This window comes from Rutidosis leptorrhynchoides, chromosome 5 (genome assembly GCF_046630445.1).
Source record: "Rutidosis leptorrhynchoides isolate AG116_Rl617_1_P2 chromosome 5, CSIRO_AGI_Rlap_v1, whole genome shotgun sequence".
Taxonomy (NCBI): Eukaryota; Viridiplantae; Streptophyta; class Magnoliopsida; order Asterales; family Asteraceae; genus Rutidosis; species Rutidosis leptorrhynchoides.
Genome location: NC_092337.1, coordinates 105009314 through 105029931, shown reverse-complemented (window position 1 = coordinate 105029931; position 20618 = coordinate 105009314).

The window sequence follows — 20618 nt, the reverse complement described above, 5'->3', positions numbered from 1 at the left end:
GATGGGAGAGACTTTGGCTTTTGGAAGATGCAAATTGAAGATTACTTGTATCAAAAGAAGCTACACCAACCCTTGTTAGAAACCAAGCCTGAAAGCATGAACGATGCCGATTGGACGCTTTTGGATCGTCAAGCTTTGGGCGCTATTCGTCTCTCACTTGCTAAGAACGTTGCATACAACGTTGTGAATGAGAAGACGACGTTTGCTTGCTTGAAAGCACTCTCTAACATGTATGAAAAACCTACCGCTTCTAATAAGGTATTTCTCATGCATCAATTGTTCAATACAAAGATGAAGGAAGGTACGAGTGCAATGGATCATATCAATGAATTTAATAATATCGTTTCAAAGCTTGAATCGGTAGAGATTAAGTTTGATGATGAACTAAAAGCACTAATCTTGCTTTCATCATTACCGGAAAGTTGGTCGGGTACGGTTACCGCAGTTAGTAGCTCTACGGGAACTACTAAGCTAGCGTTTGAAGGAATAAGGGATTTGATTCTTGGTGAAGATACTCGTAGGAGAAACTCGGGGGAATCGACATCCGGTTCCTTGTTAAGTACAGACAACCGTGGTAGGAAATTTGATCGCGGTGAGAAGAAGGGTAGAAAGAAGTCTAAAAAGAGGTATCCATCGAAAGATAGAAGTGAAGCTGTTTGTTGGGTTTGCAATCAAAAAGGACACTTTCAAAGGAATTGTAAAAATGGTCCGGTGAAAGGTGTGAACTTGACTGCGGAAGAAAGTGATGATGCACTTTTATGTAGTGTTGAAAATTCTATGGAGTCTTGGATTTTGGATTCGGGAGCTTCGTTTCATGCTACTCATGTCAAAAGCATGATGAAGAATTTCCGTTCATATCAAGGCAAGGTGAGATTGGCGGACGACAAACAACTCAATATAGAGGGCATTGGAGATGTTGTATTGAAGACTACTCTTGGCTCTAATTGGACCTAGAAAAACGTAAGGTACATTTCTAAATTAAAAAGGAAACTTATTTCGGTTGGTCAATTAGATGATGAAGGTAACGCGGTTACTTTTGAAAACTGCCAATGGAAGGTGGTTAAGGGTAGTTGTGTAGTGGCTCGTGGACATAAAAGGGGAACTCTTTATATGGTTGAAGTGCTTGATGAAGATACGGTGGTTGCTACAGTTAATGTTGAGTCCGAATCAACTCTATGGCGCCGAAGACTCGGGCATATGAGTGAGAAGGGTATGAAGATGCTTGTTTCGAGTAGGAGAATTCCGGATTTGAAAAAGGTAGAACTTGGGTTTTGCGAACCATGTGTATATGGGAAGCAAAAGAAGGTGACTTTTGGGAAATCAGGGAATGCACCTAAGTTGGAGAAATTGGAGCTCGTTCATACGGATGTGTTTAGTCCAACCAATGTAGAATCACATGGAGGTTCTCGCTATTATGTCACCTTCATTGACGACTCCACTCGAAAGGTATGGATTTATTTTCTTAAAGCTAAATCCGATATATTTAATACTTTTGTGAAGTGGAAAGCTATGGTAGAAAATGAGACTAATTTGAAAGTCAAGTGCTTGAAGTCGGATAATGGAGGGGAATATGGTAGTCTTGAGTTTAAAGACCATTGTGCAAAGCTCGGTATTAGAATGTTGAAAACAGTACCGGAAACACCGCAACACAATGGGGTCGCCGAACGTATGAATCGTACGTTAAATGAAAGGGCCAAGAGTATGAGACTACATGCCGGTTTGCCTAAGATGTTTTGGGCAGATGCGGTTAATACGGCGGCTTATTTGATAAACAGGGGACCCTCAACACCGTTGGGTTTCTGAATTCCCGAGGAAGAATGGCAAGGTAAGAAGGTGAGTTATAATCACCTTAGGATCTTTGGGTGTAATGCTTATGTGAAGACCAAAGATGCGGATAGAGACAAGCTTGAAGCTAAGTCAAAGAAGTGTATTTTCGTAGGCTACGGGTCGGATGAAATGGGCTATCGTTGTTGGGATAACGAGGCTAGAAAAGTAATTCGTTATCGCGATGTAACAACCCTGGATTTTCCAATGATTAATTATTAATGTTTATTATTAATACTTGTGTTTAATGGATATATTGTTTATATACATTTACATGTTATCATACTTGACATTAAATGCCCGAAACGTCTTTGTAACACACGTACATTATACGAATAATATTTTCAGATATTATTTACATTCATGATTAATTTTATTAATCATTTTAATTAACTAAGGTTATTAGTTAATTACTTGGGCTTTAATTAGATTTACTTGTTAATTAATGGAACTTGGGCTTTTATTAGTGATTAGTGGGCTTAGAAGCCCACCCTACATACTTAATGGACTCATTAGCCCAACTTATCATGTAAGTATTACTTATGGCTTAACTAGTTAGATTTATACATAAGGAATCTAGTTACTTGTTCATTCCCATGAAAACACCTCTTGTAACCACCTTTTGAACCTTTACATGCATGAGACTAGTAGACAACTCCCTCCCCCGTTTTTGGATTGAAACCGTCGGCTAGGCATGAGAAGAGGGAGTTCAAAAACTTTTTTTTTGTATAACTTACTCACTTGTTTTCTCATTTCTCACACACACACACACACAAATAATACTTGCAACTTTCTCTCTTTTCTCTCTCAAGTTTGTAAGTATCATGAGCTTTTTCCTTCTTCTTTCTCCTCTTAAAAACCGATTTATATCACATCCATATCATCATCATTTACTTACTTTGTTACTTGTTCTTTGTTGTTGCTAAAATTACTTACTTTGTTAGTTGTTGTTTGTTGTTGTTAAGAACCAAACTCTTTAGTTTGATTCTTCATTTTATCTTGTATTTACAAGAACAAAACTTCCTAGTTTATGTTCTACCTTTAAAGTTTTAACAGATTAAAGTTCATGTGTTGTAAACTCATACTTGTAATTCATGTTGTAAACTTAAAAGTTTACATTCTTAAAGATCAAGACTTTGGCTTGAATCTTTAAAGTATGAACAACAATGAACTAGTTACTTGCTTACTTAGTTTATTTCTTCATTTCTTGCATCTTTTAAATTCATGATTCTTGTGTTGTTGGTCAAGTGTTACTAGTTAACCTTGATCTCATACTTTCTTGAACTAAAGGTTAACTTTATAGTTTCAAGAACATAGAAGTGTAATTTTCTAGTTATAACTTCAAAAACTTATGTAAGATCTAAGTTTATATAGCTTATGGTCTACTTATTTTTTCATAAACAAAAGCTTGAAAGTTTACATACACTTAACAAGATGAAAATCTAAGTTTTGTAGCTTATGGTTTCATTAAAGTAAAGATTCAAGTATTATTACTTAGGGTTTAACTTAATAACTTTAGATCTAGACCTTTGGGTCTTGGATCTTTAAGATCTAACTAAGAACTATGTTCTACATCTTAAGATCTTGATTAGTTAGTTTACTTTCAAGTTTGTAGTTCAATATTACTTTTATATTTCATGTATGTGTTAAATCTAAGACTTTGATGTAACTTTGGTTCATCAAAACACTTGCAACACTTAATTGAGTTGTGCTACTTATCTTAGACTTACACTTGGGTTATGATGGTCAAAACTTGGTAAAGATGATGTAAACACATCAACGAGTTGTACACTTGAAGCTATATGCATCAAGGATGAGAACCGTGATAAGCATCGAGTACCAAGAAACCCTGGAACCTACTGTTTACTGTTACTGGGTCTGATCAGTATGACCTGGGCTACTGTAAAGATGATTTTCAGATATCTCTGTTCGAGTAGATAACTTTTCATTTAGGACTCGTCTTAATCCGAGTTACGGTTTAGGATTTATGGCCCTCCGATCGTCACTATGTCCTTTTAACGTTGTGCTGAAAATTCTGACCTACTCGCACTTAGACCGTCGCCACGGTCAAACGAAGACGAGTTTGCTTCTGGAATTTTTATCACAACTAAAGGACTCATATACGGAGCCATAGCCACTGGTCTCACCTTATTTCAGTAGGTATAGAGGCCGTGGCGACTGACCGAAGTCAGCCTTTGTTTTAAACTCTTTTCTAGAACGAAACTTACTTTACACCTTTTGTTTGATGATGATTGATGATGACCTTTAAGACCTTATTTACATACATTTAAACCTATTGGGACGATTTACTGACTTAGTACTATTTGACTTAGGTTGAGGACTTTCCGGACCTACGTACTTGCTTATTTCCCGACTCGACTTTACCACTACTTTACCACTGTGAGTTATAGCATTCCCTTTTTACTTTAACTATTTTGGGAACTGAGAATACATGCGCATTTTACATTTTACATACTAGGCACGAGTACTTAAACTTATATATGTGTGGGTTATACAACGGCATAAACATTCCCTTTAGCTCGGTAACGTTTAGTCATTGGTTTTTGAACAGGTGAACGCGAATCTTAGATATGGATCCATAGGGTTTGACATCCCCACTCGGGCTAGTAGCACTAGCATTTAATGAGTGTTTAATACTTTGTATACATACGCACTTGCCAAGTGTACTTTCAGGGGGTATAAATGTAAGTTAGTTACCAAGTGCCCACGGTTAAACATATACTTTATCATACTGTTTTGAAACGCTCTTTGTAGCACTGAAATCTCGTGGCCTACCTTACATACTGTTATACTTAAACTATAGCTCACCAACCTTTGTGTTGACATTTTTAAGCATGTTTTTCTCAGGTGCTTAAGGTTGCTTCCGCTGTGTACTAGTCTTGCTGTAGACACCCGCTGCTTTAGAGATGTCACTGCATGAACGTTATCTTGCATTCATAAACTTAATTATTTTTGAACAATGATTTGTAACGACCTAAGGGTCACGCACTATTACTAATTGCTTCTGTTCATTGAAGCATACTTTTGATGTAAAACATTCGACGTTAGTTATGACGTCACCTTTTATCATAATTGCAAACGTATTTTGAGTTAGCATATAGTGTTTGACCTTGTAATGATCCTGTTGTTGATGATTCGTACACGATGGTTTTGTACGGGGCATCACATTTGGTATTAGAGCATTGGTTGTAGGGAATTAGGTCGCATTAGTGAGTCTAAGACCGACCCGAGTAGGATTCACTAATAGGACTAATCTACAACTTGCTAGTTTACTTGTTTCCGCCGAACTTACTGCATGCTGCTGCTTACTTTTACTACTATATGCCGTATGCTATTACATGATTTCACTAATGCATGCTATTATCTGTTTCGATTGCATGATACTTGTCGTTATTGCCATGCTACTTACTGTTACACATGATTTAGAGTGTTGGCCTAATACGTGCTTGCTTTATGACTTACTGACATGGAAAATTTATTTTTCCTTGTTCAGATGTCGGATATTCCACCTGCTATCGTTTAGGGCAGTTCAGACTCTTCAGCCATTTCACCTGCTACTGTTGCCGATCCACCGATCTCGTCGGCGACACACTCTAGTGACCCAGGCGCTTCGTCCTCCGGAGCTAGTAGTCATGCGCCTGCCCCAGTGGGTACTGCAGACGGAGCCCAGGACCTCCCGGAGATTCCAGCTCCACTTGCCCCGGTACCTCAGGAGCCACAACACCATCCCGGTGGTGTTGTGATTCCTGTGGAATTTGGGGAAGGTCCATTCCGTAATCAGTATCGCCATTGGTGCCGACGCGCTCCTGATGGATGACTCGTGCCGATCCCGCCTTTTAGATACCGACAGATGATGGCCGCCCGAGGAGAGCCAGTACAGCCGCCCGTGCAGCCACCTCCACATGATTCAGATGACCCGTCATCCGACGACACGTCCTCAGACGACTCTAGTGGCGAGGATTCCACCGATGACTCCGATGAGGAGGATCCCGATGATGCACCTGTTCAGCCACCCTCCACCCCGCCGAAGAAGCGGTACCGTTTTGACGGCACCATTATTCCGGGGATCAACGGAGGTCGAGCATTCACTGACGCATTTGGTCGGCGTCGTAGGGTTACCGCCCGTAAGCGGCTTGTGCCGTATCCTGCTGATCCCTTCATCCGTAAGCCTTACCGCCTCGCAGCCTCTACTTCTGGAGCCGGACCGTCTGCACCACCAGCTCCACCAGCACCACCCGTACCAACTGCACCGCCAGCCCCACCCTCCCCCTCTGTCGAGGAACTGATGAGGGAGGTGGAGATCCTTCGTGCTCGGGTAACTGAGCTCGAGGACCAGATGTCTCATGTATTGGACATCCTACACCCACCTTCACCGTAGGGCTTTTGTAGTAGATTTCATTATGTAATCTAGTTGTAGTTTTATGTTTTACTTATGTATTGTACGAACCTATTCTGATGTATGCAACTTATTATTATTAATGAATGGAACTTTGCATTATTAAATTCTTGCACGGTGTTCTATTTACGTTACTGTATGATTCTGTAGTATTTGTACCTGGTTGTATTACTTAATAAACATGTGATGTGTTGATTCCTTGTTGGTTACCATATACTGTATTATTACTATTTGAATACTGGATTTTGACTTGAGTCAAAATTTTTGTTTAGAACACCATGGCCAACGGACGATCAACATCAACACCTACCGTAGCCCAAATCGAGGAGATGATTGCCTAAAGGGTAGCCGCAGCCATTGCGGAAATGCAACCCCAAGCTCCATCGCCACCGCCACCGGTTATTCAACCCATTCGTAATGGGTGCACGTACAAAGAGTTCCAAAGCTGCAAACCTCATAACTTCAGTGGAACAGAGGGACCGGTTGGTCTCACTAGATGGTTCGAGAAATTAGAATATGTGTTTCGAGTTAGTAACTGCTCGGAAGCGAATAAAACCAAGTTTGCTTCATGCACGCTGTCTGATGGCGCACTAACGTGGTGGAACACGTTGGCTCAAGCAAAGGGTATCGATGAGGCATTTGCTACCCCATGGGAGGAATTCAAAGGGGCCCTGATTGAGGAATATTGCCCTAGGACCGAGATCCAGAAGATGGAGATTGAATTTATGCAGTTAAAGGCCGTTGGGAACGACCTTGAAAGTTACAATCGGAGGTTTTTGGAACTAGCCCTGATGTGTCCTACCATGGTCACCCCGGAATTCAAGCGTATGGAAAGATACTTTTGGGGACTTCCTAAGAGCATTAAGGGAAACGTCACCTCGTCCAAGCCACCCAATGTCCCAGAAGCGATGCACATGGCGCATACTTTAATGAATCAAATTATCATCGATGAACCGGAGAAGGCTAAGTCTGAAGCGGGTAGTAGTGAGAAGCGCAAATGGGATAACAACAGGGGAAGGACCTATGATCAAAACCCGGCGAAATGACATGAGGGTTTCAGAGGAAACAACAACGGTGGAAACCCCAATCCGAACACCAACTCAAACTCGAACTACAAGGGAACCTTACCACAATGCAAGTGGTGCTACAAGCACCATACTGGGTATTGTAATGTTGTTTGTAAAATGTGCCAACGGACTGGGCATATCGGTAAGGACTGCAAGGTCACCACTTTGAATGGGAAGCCGAACACCAATGGACTAAAAAAGTGCTACGAATGCGGACAGAGGGCCATTTTAGAAATACATGCCCCAACAAAAGAAAACACGGCGGACCACCCCGTGGTAGAGCTTTCAACGTTAATGCAAGGGATGCACGCGAGAATCCTGACTTGGTGACAGGTATATTCACTATCAACAATCTTTTAGCTTCTGTCCTATTTGATACTGGTGCCGATAGAAGTTATGTATGTAGACACTTTTGCGATAAGATTAATTGGTCGTTAGTCCCGTTAAAAGAAAGTATGCTTGTCGAGGTCGCCAATGGAAAACTTGAGAAAGTTGACCATATTAGTCGAGGAGCTATTATCAACATAGCTGGTGTGGATTTCAAGATTGACTTGATACCTATCAAATTGGGAAGTTTTGACGTGATCGTCGGTATGGATTGGTTGACCAAGATAAGGGCCGATATTATCTGTGGAGATAAAGCTCTTCGTATACCGCAATGAGATGGTGAGCCACTAATCATTTATGGAGAGAGATGTGCCTCGAAGCTGAACCTCATTAGTTGCGTGAAAGCGCAAAAGATCATGAAGAAGGGACGTCTTGCCGTGCTAGCACATGTGAAAACGGTAGAAACTGAGGAGAAGAGCGTGAACGATGTTCGAATTGTGAACGAGTTTTCCGACGTTTTTCCTGAAGAATTGCCTGGATTACCACCACCAAGAGCAGTAGAGTTTCAGATCGATTTAGTTCCAGGTGCTGCACCTGTAGCTCGCGCACCTTATCGGCTCGCACTTTCCGAGATGCAAGAATTACATAGTCAACTACAAGAGCTATTAGATCGAGGATTTATCCAACCAAGTTTCTCGCCTTGGGGCGCACCTGTTTTATTTGTGAAGAAGAAGGATGGATCCTTCCGTATGTGTATCGACTACCGTGAACTCAATAAATTGACAATCAAGAATCGGTATCCTCTTCCCCGAATTGACGATCTTTTTGATCAACTACAAGGATCGAGCGTTTACTCAAAGATCGATTTGCGATCCGGTTATCACCAGTTGAGGGTGAAGGAAAGTGACGTGATGAAAACTGCATTCAGAACCCGTTATGGTCATTATGAATTTCTCATAATGCCATTCGGATTGACTAACGCACCTGCCGTATTTATGGACCTCATGAATCGTGTCTGCAAGCCGTACTTGGATAAGTTTGTTATCGTCTTCATAGATGATATCCTCATCTACTCTAAGAGCGAAGAAGAGCATGAGCAACACCTCCGACTAGTACTTGAACTCTTGAGACAAGAGCAACTTTATGCGAAATTCTCCAAGTGTGAATTTTGGTTGAAGGAAGTCCAATTTCTGGGTCATGTTGTGAGCGACCAGGGTATCAAAGTTGATCCCACCAAGATTGAAGCTATCAGCAAGTGGGAGACCCCTACTACTCCAACTCACATTCGCCAATTCCTAGGTCTCGCCGGTTACTACCGAAGGTTTATTGATGGATTTTCTCTGATCGCGCGTCCTTTGACCGCGTTGACTCACAAAGGGAAGAAGTTCATTTCAGAACCTGCACACGAATCAGCATTTCAAACTTTGAAGAAGAAGTTAACCACCGCACCTATCCTATCTCTCCCAGAAGGCAGTGACGATTTCGTCGTTTATTGCGATGCTTCGAAAAGTGGTTTTGGTTGTGTACTGATGCAACGATCAAAGGTTATCGCTTACGCCTCTCGTCAACTAAAGATTCACGAGCGGAACTACACTACTCACGATCTTGAACTTGGAGCCGTTGTCTTTGCGCTCAAATTGTGGAGACACTATTTGTATGGAACTAAAAGTACTATCTTCACCGACCACAAGAGTCTCCAGCACATCTTTGATCAGAAGCAACTGAATATGAGACAGCGTCGATGGATCGAGACATTGAACGACTACGATTGTGAACTCCGTTATCATCCTGGCAAGGCCAATGTTGTAGCTGACGCTTTAAGCCGAAAGGAGAGGACGACACCTCTTCGTGTTAGGGCTCTGAACATCACCATCCATTCAAATCTCAACAGTCAGATCCGAGTAGCCCAAGATGAGGCTCTCAAGGAGGAGAATATATCTCATGAACATTTGAACATTCTTGTCTCTTGATTCGAGGTTAGGGAGTCTGGACTCCGATGTTATGCCGGAAGAATTTGGGTACCTCTTTATGGAGATCTACGGAACCTTATACTTGATGAAGCACATAAATCGAGATATTCGATTCACCCCGGAGCGGGCAAGATGTATCACGATCTTAAAGAACAGTATTGGTGGCCGAATCTTAAGAAGGACGTTGCAACTTATGTTGGTAAGTGTTTGACTTGCTCGAAAGTTAAGGCCGAGCATCAAAGACCCTCTGGATTACTTCAGCAACCGAAAATCCCGCAATGGAAGTGGGAAAGGATAACGATGGATTTCATCACCAAGCTACCAAAGACGGTGGGCAGATACGATACCATCTGGGTTATTGTTGACCGCCTTACCAAATCTGCACACTTCTTGGCTATGAAGGAAACGGATACGATGGAGAGACTTGCTCAATTATACATCAAAGAGGTTGTATCTCGTCATGGTGTACCTTTATCGATCATCTCAGATCGCGATCCCCGTTTTGCTTCTAGATTTTGGTGTTCTTTGCAAGAAGCCATGGGAACTCGTCTCGACATGAGTACTGCATATCACCCCCAGACCGACGGGCAAAGTGAACGAACGATTCAGACCTTGGAGGATATGTTGCGTGCATGTATCATTGATTTCGGAAAGGCCTGGGAAAGGCATTTGCCACTTGTCGAATTTTCTTACAACAACAGTTATCACTCGAGTATTAATGCCGCACCTTTTGAAGCGTTGTATGGCCGCAAGTGCCGATCTCCTATTTGTTGGGCCGAAGTAGGTGAAAAGCAAATCACCGGACCCGAGGTAGTCCATGAAACAACGGAGAAGATTTCTCAGATTCAAGCGAGACTTAAGACTGCCCGTGATCGTCAAAAGAGTTATGCTGACCTTAAACATAAAGACTTTGAATTCAACGTGGGCGACCGTGTAATGTTGAAGGTTGCACCTTGGAAAGGTGTGATCCGTTTTGGAAAACGCGGAAAGTTAAACCCACGATATATTGGTCCTTTTAAAATCTTGGAACGTGTTGGACCCGTTGCTTACCGTTTGGATCTACCAGCACAATTGAGCTCAGTTCATCCTACCTTCCAGGTGTCAAACTTGAAGAAGTGTGTGATGCCCCGTACAAAACCATCGTGTACGAATCATCAACAACAGGATCATTACAAGGTCAAACACTATATGCGTTTTCAAAACAAGTTTGCATTCAAGATAAAAGGTGACGTCATAACTAACGTCAAATGTTTTACATCAAAAGTATGCTTCTATGAACGGAAGCAAAGATAATAGTACGTGACCCTTAGTTGGTTACAAATCATAGTTCAAAAGTATTAAAGTTATGAATGCAAGATAAACAATTCATGCGGTGATAACTCTAGAGCAGCGGGTGTCTACAGCAAGACTAGTACACGGCGGAAGCAACCTTAAGCACCTGAGAAAAACAAGCTTAAAAACATCAACACAAAGGTTGGTGAGCTATAGTTTAAGTATAACAGTATGTAAGGTAGGCCACGAGATTTCAGTGCTACAAAGAGCGTTTCAAAACAGTATGATAAAGTATATGTTTAACCGTGGGCACTTGGTAACTAACTTACGTTTATACCCCCTGAAAGTACACTTGGCAAGTGCGTATGTATACAAAGTATTAAACACTCATTAAATGCTAGAGCTACTAGCCCGAGTGGGGATGTCAAACCCTATGGATCCATATCTAAGATTCGCGTTCACCTGTTCAAAAACCAATGACTAAACGTTACCGAGCTAAAGGGAATGTTTATGCCGTTGTATAACCCACACATATATAAGTTTAAGTACTCGTGCCTAGTATGTAAAACGTAAAATGCGCATGTATTCTCAGTTCCCAAAATAGTTAAAGTAAAAAGGGAATGCTATAACTCACAGTGGTAAAGTAGTGGTAAAGTCGAGTAGGGAAATAAGCAAGTACGTAGGTCCGGAAAGTCCTCAACCTAAGTCAAATAGTACTAAGTCAGTAAATCGTCCCAATAGGTTTAAATGTATGTAAATAAGGTCTTAAAGGTCATCATCAATCATCATCAAACAAAAGGTGTAAAGTAAGTTTCGTTCTAGAAAAGAGTTTAAAACAAAGGCTGACTTCGGTCAGTCGCCACGGCCTCTATACCTACTGAAATAAGGTGAGACTAGTGGCCATGGCTCCATATATGAGTCCCTTAGTTGTGGTAAAAATTTCAGAAGTAAACTCGTCTTTGTTTGACCGTGGCGACGGTCTAAGTGCGAGTAGGTCAGAATTTTCAGCACAACGTTAAAAGACATAGTGACACTCGGAGGGCCATAAATCCTAAACCTCGAACAGAGCTAACTGAAAATCATCCTTATAGTAGCCCAGGTCGTACTGATCAGACCCAGAAACAGCAAAACAGTAGGTTCCGGTGGTTCTTGGTGCTTGATGTTCATCACGGTTCTCATCCTTGATGCTTGTAGCTTCAAGTGTACAACTCGTTGATGGGTTTACATCATCTTTACCAAGTTTTGACCATCATAACCCAAATGCAAGTCTAAGATGTGGAGAACAACACAATCAAGTGTTGCAAGTGTTTTGATGAACCAAAGTTACATCAAAGTCTTAGATTTAACACATACATGAACTATAAAAGTAATATTGAACTACAAACTTGAAAGTAAACTAACTAATCAAGATCTTAAGATGTAGAATATAGTTCTTAGTTAGATCTTGAAGATCCAAGACCCAAAAGTCTAGATCTAAAGTTATTAAGTTAAATCTAACACAAGTGTATGAAGTTATAACTAAAGAGTTACACTTCCATGTTCTTGAAATCTTAAAGTTAACTTTTAGTTTCAAAAAGTATGAGATCAAGAATAACTTGTAATACTTGACCATTTAAACCAATAAACATGAAATTAAAGTGCATAATATGAAGTAATAAACTTAAATAAACAAGTTAATAAGTTCATGGGTTTCATACTTTAAAGATTCAAGCCAAAGTCTTGATCTTTAAGAATGTAAACTTTTAAGTTTACAAACATGAATTACAAGTATGGTTTTTGCAACACATGAACTTTAATCTTTACAACAATAAGTGTAGAACATAAATTAGAAAGTTTATGCTCTTGTATGTCATGTAAGAACAAGTTAATATGAAGAATCAAACTAAAGATTTTGATTCTTGTAACATGTAAGTAAGTAACAACAACAACTAGTAAGTAAGTAAACAATAATCAAGACAAGTAACAAAACAAAAGATGATGATGATATGAGAGTGGAATGTTACGGTTTTTGCAAGAGCAAAAGAAGAGAAAATTGTTCAAGTTACTTATAAGATTAGAGAGGATAATGAGAGAAAAGAAAAATTGCAAGTATGCAATGAAGTGTGTGTTTTAGAATGAGAGAAGTATGAGTGAATACAAGAGAGTAAGTAATGAAAAAAAAAGATTTTTGAATCCCCTTGTATTATTCTTGGCCGACGGTTAGAAAAGAAAAGGGGAGAGGGAAGTTGTTCACTAGTCCATGCATGTTTTTGTCATAAAAGTTGGTTAATAAGAGAGCTTGCATGGGGATCATGGTGTAACTAAGTAGTAACAAGATTCTATAAGCATTAAGCTACTAGTTTCATCCTAAAGTGATACTTACATATTTAGATGGGCTAATAAGTCCATTAAAGAGGTAGGGTAGGCTTCTTAAGTCCATTATCACTAATAAAGGCCCAGGTTCAACTAACTAACAAGTAAATCCAATAAAAGTTCAAGTAATTAACTAGTAACTTTAGTTAATTAAAATGATCAATAAAACTTAATTATGAATGTAAATAATATCTGAAAATATTATTCGTGTAATGTACGTATGTCACAAAGACGTTTCGGGCATTTAAAGTCAAGTATGATCAATCATGGTAACAAGTAAATGTAATTACATACATTCGTTAAATCACAAGTATTAATAATAATAATTATTAATAAATAAAACGTTGCAAAATCCAGGGTTGTTACATTACCCACCTGTTAAAGAAAATTTCGTCCCGAAATTTTAAGCTGAGGTAGATGGAGGAGTCGGGAAAAGGTAATGATACTTCTGCATCATTTGATCCTCTCGCTCCCAAGTAAACTCAGGTCCTCGTTTGGCATTCCATCGTACTCGGACGATCAGAATCTTATTGCGTTTCAAAGTCTTGACCTCACGGTCCATAATCTCGACAGGTTCTTCCATAAAGTGGAGTTTGTCATCAATTGTAAGTTCCTCAAGTGGTATGATAAGTTCGGGTGTAGCAAGACACTTCTTCAAGTTTGACACGTGGAAGGTAGGATGAACTGAGCTCAATTGAGCTGGAATATCCAAATGGTAAGCAACGGGTCAAACACGTTCCAAGATTTCAAAAGGACCAATGTATCGTGGGTTCAACTTTCCACGTTTTCCAAAACGAATCACACCTTTCCCAGGTGCAACCTTCAATATTACACGGTCACCAATGTTGAATTCAAAGTCTTTACGTTTAGGATCGGCATAACTCTTTTGACGATCACGGGCAGTCTTAAGTCTCGCTTGAATCTGAGCAATCTTCTCCGTGGTTTCATGGACTACCTCGGGTCCGGTGATTTGCTTTTCGCCTACCTCGGCCCAACAAATAGGAGATCGGCACTTGCGGCCATACAACGCTTCAAAAGGTGCGGCATTAATGCTCGAGTGATAACTGTTGTTGTAAGAAAATTCGGCGAGTGGCAAATGCCTTTCCCAGGCCTTTCTGAAATCAATGACACATGCACGCAACATGTCTTCCAAGGTCTGAATCGTTCGTTCACTTTGCCCGTTGGTCTGTGGGTGATAAGCGGTACTCATGTCGAGATGGGTTCCATGGCTTCTTGTAAGGAACGCCAAAATCTGGAAGCAAAACGGGGATCGCGATCTGAGATGATCGATAAAGGTACACCATGATGAGATACAACCTCCTTTATGTATAATTGAGCAAGTCTCTCCATCGTATCCGTTTCCTTCATTGCTAGAAAGTGTGCAGATTTGGTAAGACGGTCAACGATAACCCAGATGGTATCGTATCCGCCCACCGTCTTTGGTAGCTTATTGATAAAATCCATTGTGATCCTTTTCCACTTCCATTGCGAGATTTCCGGTTGCTGAAGTAATCCAGAGGGTCTTTGATGTTCGGCCTTTACTTTCGAGCAAGTCATACATTTCCCAACATAAATTGCAACATCCTTCTTAAGATTCGGCCACCAATACTGTTCCTTAAGGTCGTGGTACATTTTGCCCACTCTGGGGTGAATCGAATATCTTGATTTGTGTGCTTCATCAAGTATAAGGTTCCATAGATCTACATAAAGAGGTACCCAAATTCTTCCGGTATAACATCGGAGTCCAAACTCCCTAACCTCGAATCGAGAGACAAGAATGTTCAAATGTTCATGAGATAAATTCTCCTCCTTGAGAGCCTCTGCTTGGGCTACTCGGATCTGGCTGTTGAGATTCGAATGGATGGTGATGTTCAGAGCCCTAACACGAAGAGGTGCCGTCCTCTCCTTTCGGCTTAAAGCGTCAGCTACAACATTGGCCTTGCCAGGATGATAGCGAAGTTCACAATCATAGTCGTTCAATGTCTCAATCCATCGTCGTTGTCGCATATTTAGTTGCTTCTGATCGAAGATGTGCTGGAGACTCTTGTGATCGGTGAAGATAGTACTCTTAGTTCCATACAAATAGTGTCTCCATAATTTGAGTGCAAAGACAACGGCTCCAAGTTCGAGATCGTGGGTAGTGTAGTTCCATTCGTGAATCTTCAGTTGACGGCAGGCATAAGCGATAACCTTTTAGCGTTGCATCAGTACACAACCAAAACCACTCTTCGAAGCATCGCAATAAACAACAAAGTCGTCACTGCCCTCAGGAAGTGATAGGATAGGTGCGGTGGTTAACTTCTTCTTCAAAGTTTGAAATGCTGATTCGTGTGCGGGTTCCCAAATGAACTTCTTCCCCTTGTGAGTCAGCGCGGTCAAAGGACGCGCAATCAGAGAGAAACCTTCAATAAATCTTCGGTAATAACCGGCGAGACCTAGGAATTGGCGAATATGAGTTGGAGTGGTGGGAGTCTCCCACTTGCTGATAGCTTCAATCTTGGCGGGATCAACTTTGATACCTGGTCGCTCACAACATGACCCAGAAACTGGACTTCCTTCAACCAAAATTCACACTTGGAGAATTTGGCATAAAGCTGCTCTTGTCTCAAGAGTTCAAGCACTAATTGAAGATGTTGCTCATGCTCTTCTTCACTCTTAGAGTAGATGAGGATATCATCTATGAAGACGATAACGAACTTATCCAGGTATGGCTTGCAGACATGATTCATGAGGTCCATGAACACGACAGGTGCGTTGGTTAATCCGAATGGCATCACGAGAAACTCATAATGACCATAACGAGTCCTGAACGCAGTTTTCATCACATCACTTTCCTTCACCCTCAACTGGTGATAACCGGATCGCAAATCGATCTTTGAGTAAACGCTCGATCCTTGTAGTTGATCAAAAAGATCGTCAATACGGGGAAGAGGATACCGATTCTTGATTGTCAAATTGGTGAGTTCACGGTAGTCGATACACATGAGGAAGGATCCATCCTTCTTCTTCACAAACAACACAGGTGCGCCCCAAGGCGAGAAACTTGGTTGGATAAATCCACGGTCTAACAGCTCTTGTAGTTGACTCTGTAATTCTTGTATCTCGGAAGGTGCAAGTCTATAAGGTGCGCGAGCTACAGGTGCAGCTCCTGGAACTAAATCAATCTGAAACTCTACTGCACTCGGCGGTGGTAATCCAGAAAATTCTTCAGGAAATACATCGGAGAATTCGTTCACAATTCGAACGTCGTTCACACTCTTCACCTCGGTTTCTACCGTTTTCACATGTGCTAGGACAGCAAGACGTCCCTTCTTCATGATCTTTTGCGCCTTCACGCAACTAATGAGGTTCAGCTTCGAGGTACATCTCTCTCCGTAGATGATCAGTGGCTCACCGTCTCCGTATGGTATACGAAGAGCTTTATCCCCACAAATAATATCGGCCCTTACTTTCGTCAGCCAATCCATACCAACGATCACGTCAAAACTTCCCAGTTTGATAGGTATCAAGTCAATCTTGAAATCCACACCAGCTATGTTAATAATAGCTCCTCGGCTAATATGGTCAACTTTCTCAAGTTTTCCATTGGCGACCTCGACAAGCATACTTTCTTTTAAAGGGACAAATCACCAATTAATCTTATCGCAAAAATGTCTACATACATAACTTCTATCGGCACCAGTATCAAATAAGACAGAAGCTAATAGATTGTTGATAGTGAATATACCTGTCACCAAGTCGGGGTTTTCTCGGGCGTCCCTTGCATTAATGTTGAAAGCTCTACCACGGGGTGGTCCGCCGTCTTTTCTTTTGTTGGGGCACGCATTTCTGAAATGGCCCGTTTGTCCGCATTTATAGCACTTTTTCGGTCCATTGGTGTTCGGATTCCCATTCAAAGTGGTGACCTTGCAGTCCTTCCCGATATGCCCAGTCCGTTGGCACTTTTCGCAAACAACATTACAATACCCAGTATGGTGCTTGTAGCACCGCTTGCATTGTGGTAAGGTTCCTTTGTAGTTCGGGTTTGAGTTGGTGTTCGGATTGGGGTTTCCAACGTTGTTTTTTCCTCTGAAACCCTCATGTCGTTTCGCCGGGTTCTGATCATAGGTCCTTCCCCTGTTGTTATCCCATTTGCACTTCTCACTACTACCCGCTTCAGACTTAGCCTTCTCCGGTTCATCGATAATAATTTGATTCATTAAAGTATATGCCATGCGCATCGCTTTCGGGACATTTGGTGGCTTGGACGAGGTGACGTTTCCCTTAATGCTCTTAGGAAGTCCCCAGAAGTACCTTTCCATACGCTTGAATTCCGGAGTGACCATTGTCGGACACATCAGGGCTAATTCCAAAAATCTCCGGTTGTAGCTATCAAGGTCGTTCCCAACGGGCTTTAACTGCATAAATTCCATTTCCATCTTCTGGATCTCGGTCCTAGGGCAATATTCCTCAATCAGAGCCCCTTTGAATTCCTCCCATGGGGTAGCAAACGCCTCATCAATACCTTTTGCTTGAGCTAACGTGTTCCACCACGTTAGTGCGCCGTCAGATAGAGTGCATGAAGCAAACTTAGTTTTATTTTCCTCAGAACAGTTACTAACTCAAAACACAGATTCTAACTTCTCGAACCATCTAGTGAGACCAACCGGCCCCTCTGTTCCGCTGAAGTTGTGGGGTTTGCAGCTTTGGAACTCTTTGTACGTACACCCATTATGAATGGGTTGAATAACCGGTGGCGGTGGCGGTGGAGCTTATGGTTGCATTTTCGCAATGGCTGCGGCTACCCTTTCGGCAATCATCTCCTTGATTTGGGCTGCGGTAGGTGTTGATGTTGATCATCCGTTGGCCATGGTGTTCTAAACAAAATTTTTGACTCAAGTCAAAATCCAGTATTCAAATAGTAATAATACAGTATATGGTAACCAACATGAAATCAACACATCACATGTTTATTAAGTAACGCAATCTAGGTACAAATACCACAGAATCATACAGTAACATAAATATAACATCGTGCAAGAATTAAATAATGCAAAGTTCCATTCATTAATAATAATAAGTTGCATACATTCGCATAATTTTGTACAATACATAAGTGAAACATAAAACTACAACTAGATTACATAATGAAATCTACTACAAAAGCCCTACGGTGAAGGTGGGTGTAGGATGTCCAATACATGAGACATCTGGTCCTCGAGCTCAGTTACCCGAGCACGGAGGATCTCCACCTCCCTCATCAGTTCCTCGACAGAGGGAGTGGGTGGGGCAGGCGGAGCAGTCGGTACGGGTGGTGCTGGTGGTGCAGACGGTCCGGCTCTAGAAGTAGAGGCTGCGAGGCGGTAAGGCTTACGGACGAAGGGATTGGCAGGATACGGCACAAGAGGCTTTCGGGCGGTAACCCTACGACGTCGACCAAATGCGTCAGTGAATGCTCGACCTCCGTTGATCCCCAGAATAATGGTGCCGTCAAAACGGTACCGCTTCTTCGGCGGGGTGGAGGGTGGCTGAACAGGTGCATCATCGGGATCCTCCTCGCCGGAGTCATCGGTGGAATCCTCACCACTAGATTCGTCTGAGGATGTGTCGTCGGATGACGGGTCATCTGAATCGTGTGGAGGTGGTTGCACGGGTGGCTGTACAGGCTCCCCTCGGGCGGCCATCATCTGTCGGTATCTGAAGGGTGAAATAGGCACGAGACGTCCGTCAGGGGCGCGTCAGCACCAATGGCGATACTGGTTACGGAATGGACCTTCCCCAAATTCTGCGGGAATCACAACATCACCGGAGCGAGGTTGTGACCCCGAGGGTCCTGGGGCAGATGGAGCTGGAATCTCCGGGAGGTCCTGGGCTCCGTCAGAAGTAGCCACTGGGGCGGGAGTATGGCTGCTAGCTCTGAAAGTCGAAGCTCCTGGGTTACTAGAGTGTGTCGCTGACGGGATCTGGAGATCGACAACAGTGGCAGGTGAAGTGGCTGAAGTGTCTGAACTGCCCAAAATGATAGCAGGTGAAATATCCGACATCTGAACAAGGAAAAATAAATTTTCCATGTCAGTAAGTCATAAAGCAAGCACGTATTAGGCCAACAGTCTAAATCATGTATAACGGTAAATAGCATGGCAATAACAGTAAATTGTACAGAAGTAGCATGCAATCGAAAGCAGATAATAGCATGCAGTGGTGAAATCATGTAATAGCATACAGCATATAATAGTAAAAGCAAGCAGCAGCATGCAGTAAGTTCAGCGGAAACAAGTAAACTAGCAAGTTGTAGATTAGTCCTATTAGTGAATCCTACTCGGGCTGGTCTTAGGCTCACTAATGCAACCTAATTCCCTACAACCAATGCTCTGATACCAAATGTGATGCCCCGTACAAAACCATCATGTACGAATCATCAACAACAGGATCATTACAAGGTCAAACACTATATGCGTTTTCAAAACAAGTTTGCATTCAAGATAAAAGGTGACGTCATAACTAACGTCAAATGTTTTACATCAAAAGTATACTTCTATGAATGGAAGCAAAGATAATAGTACGTGACCCTTAGGTCGTTACAAATCATAGTTCAAAAGTATTAAAGTTATGAATGCAAGATAAACAGTTCATGCGGTGATAACTTTAGAGCAGCGGGTGTCTACAGCAAGACTAGTACACAGCGGAAGCAACCTTAAGCACCTGAGAAAAACATGTTTAAAAATGTCAACACAAAGTTTGGTGAGCTATAGTTTAAGTATAACAGTATGTAAGGTTGGCCACGAGATTTCAGTGCTACAAAGAGCGTTTCAAAACAGTATGATAAAGTATATGTTTAACCGTGGGCACTTGGTAACTAACTTAATGTTTATACCCCTTGAAAGTACACTTGGCAAGTGCGTATGTATACGAAGTATTAAACACTCGTTAAATGCTAGCGCTACTAGCCCGAGTGGGGATGTCAAACCCTATGGATCCATATCTAAGATTCGCGTTCACCGGTTCAAAAACTAATGACTAAACGTTACCTAGCTAAAGGGAATGTTTATGCCGTTGTATAACTCACACATATATATAAGTTTAAGTACTCGTGCCTAGTATGTAAAACGTAAAATGCGCATGTATTCTCAGTTCCCAAAATAGTTAAAGTAAAAAGGGAATTCTATAACTCACAGTGGTAAAGTAGTGGTAAAGTCGAGTCGGGAAATAAGCAAGTACGTAGGTCCGGAAAGTCCTCAACCTAAGTCAAATAGTACTAAGTCAGTAAATCGCCCCAATAGGTTTAAATGTATGTAAATAAGGTCTTAAAGGTCATCATCAATCATCATCAAACAAAAGGTGTAAAGTAAGTTTCGTTCTAGAAACGAGTTTAAAACAAAGGCTGACTTCGGTCAGTCGCCACGACCTCTA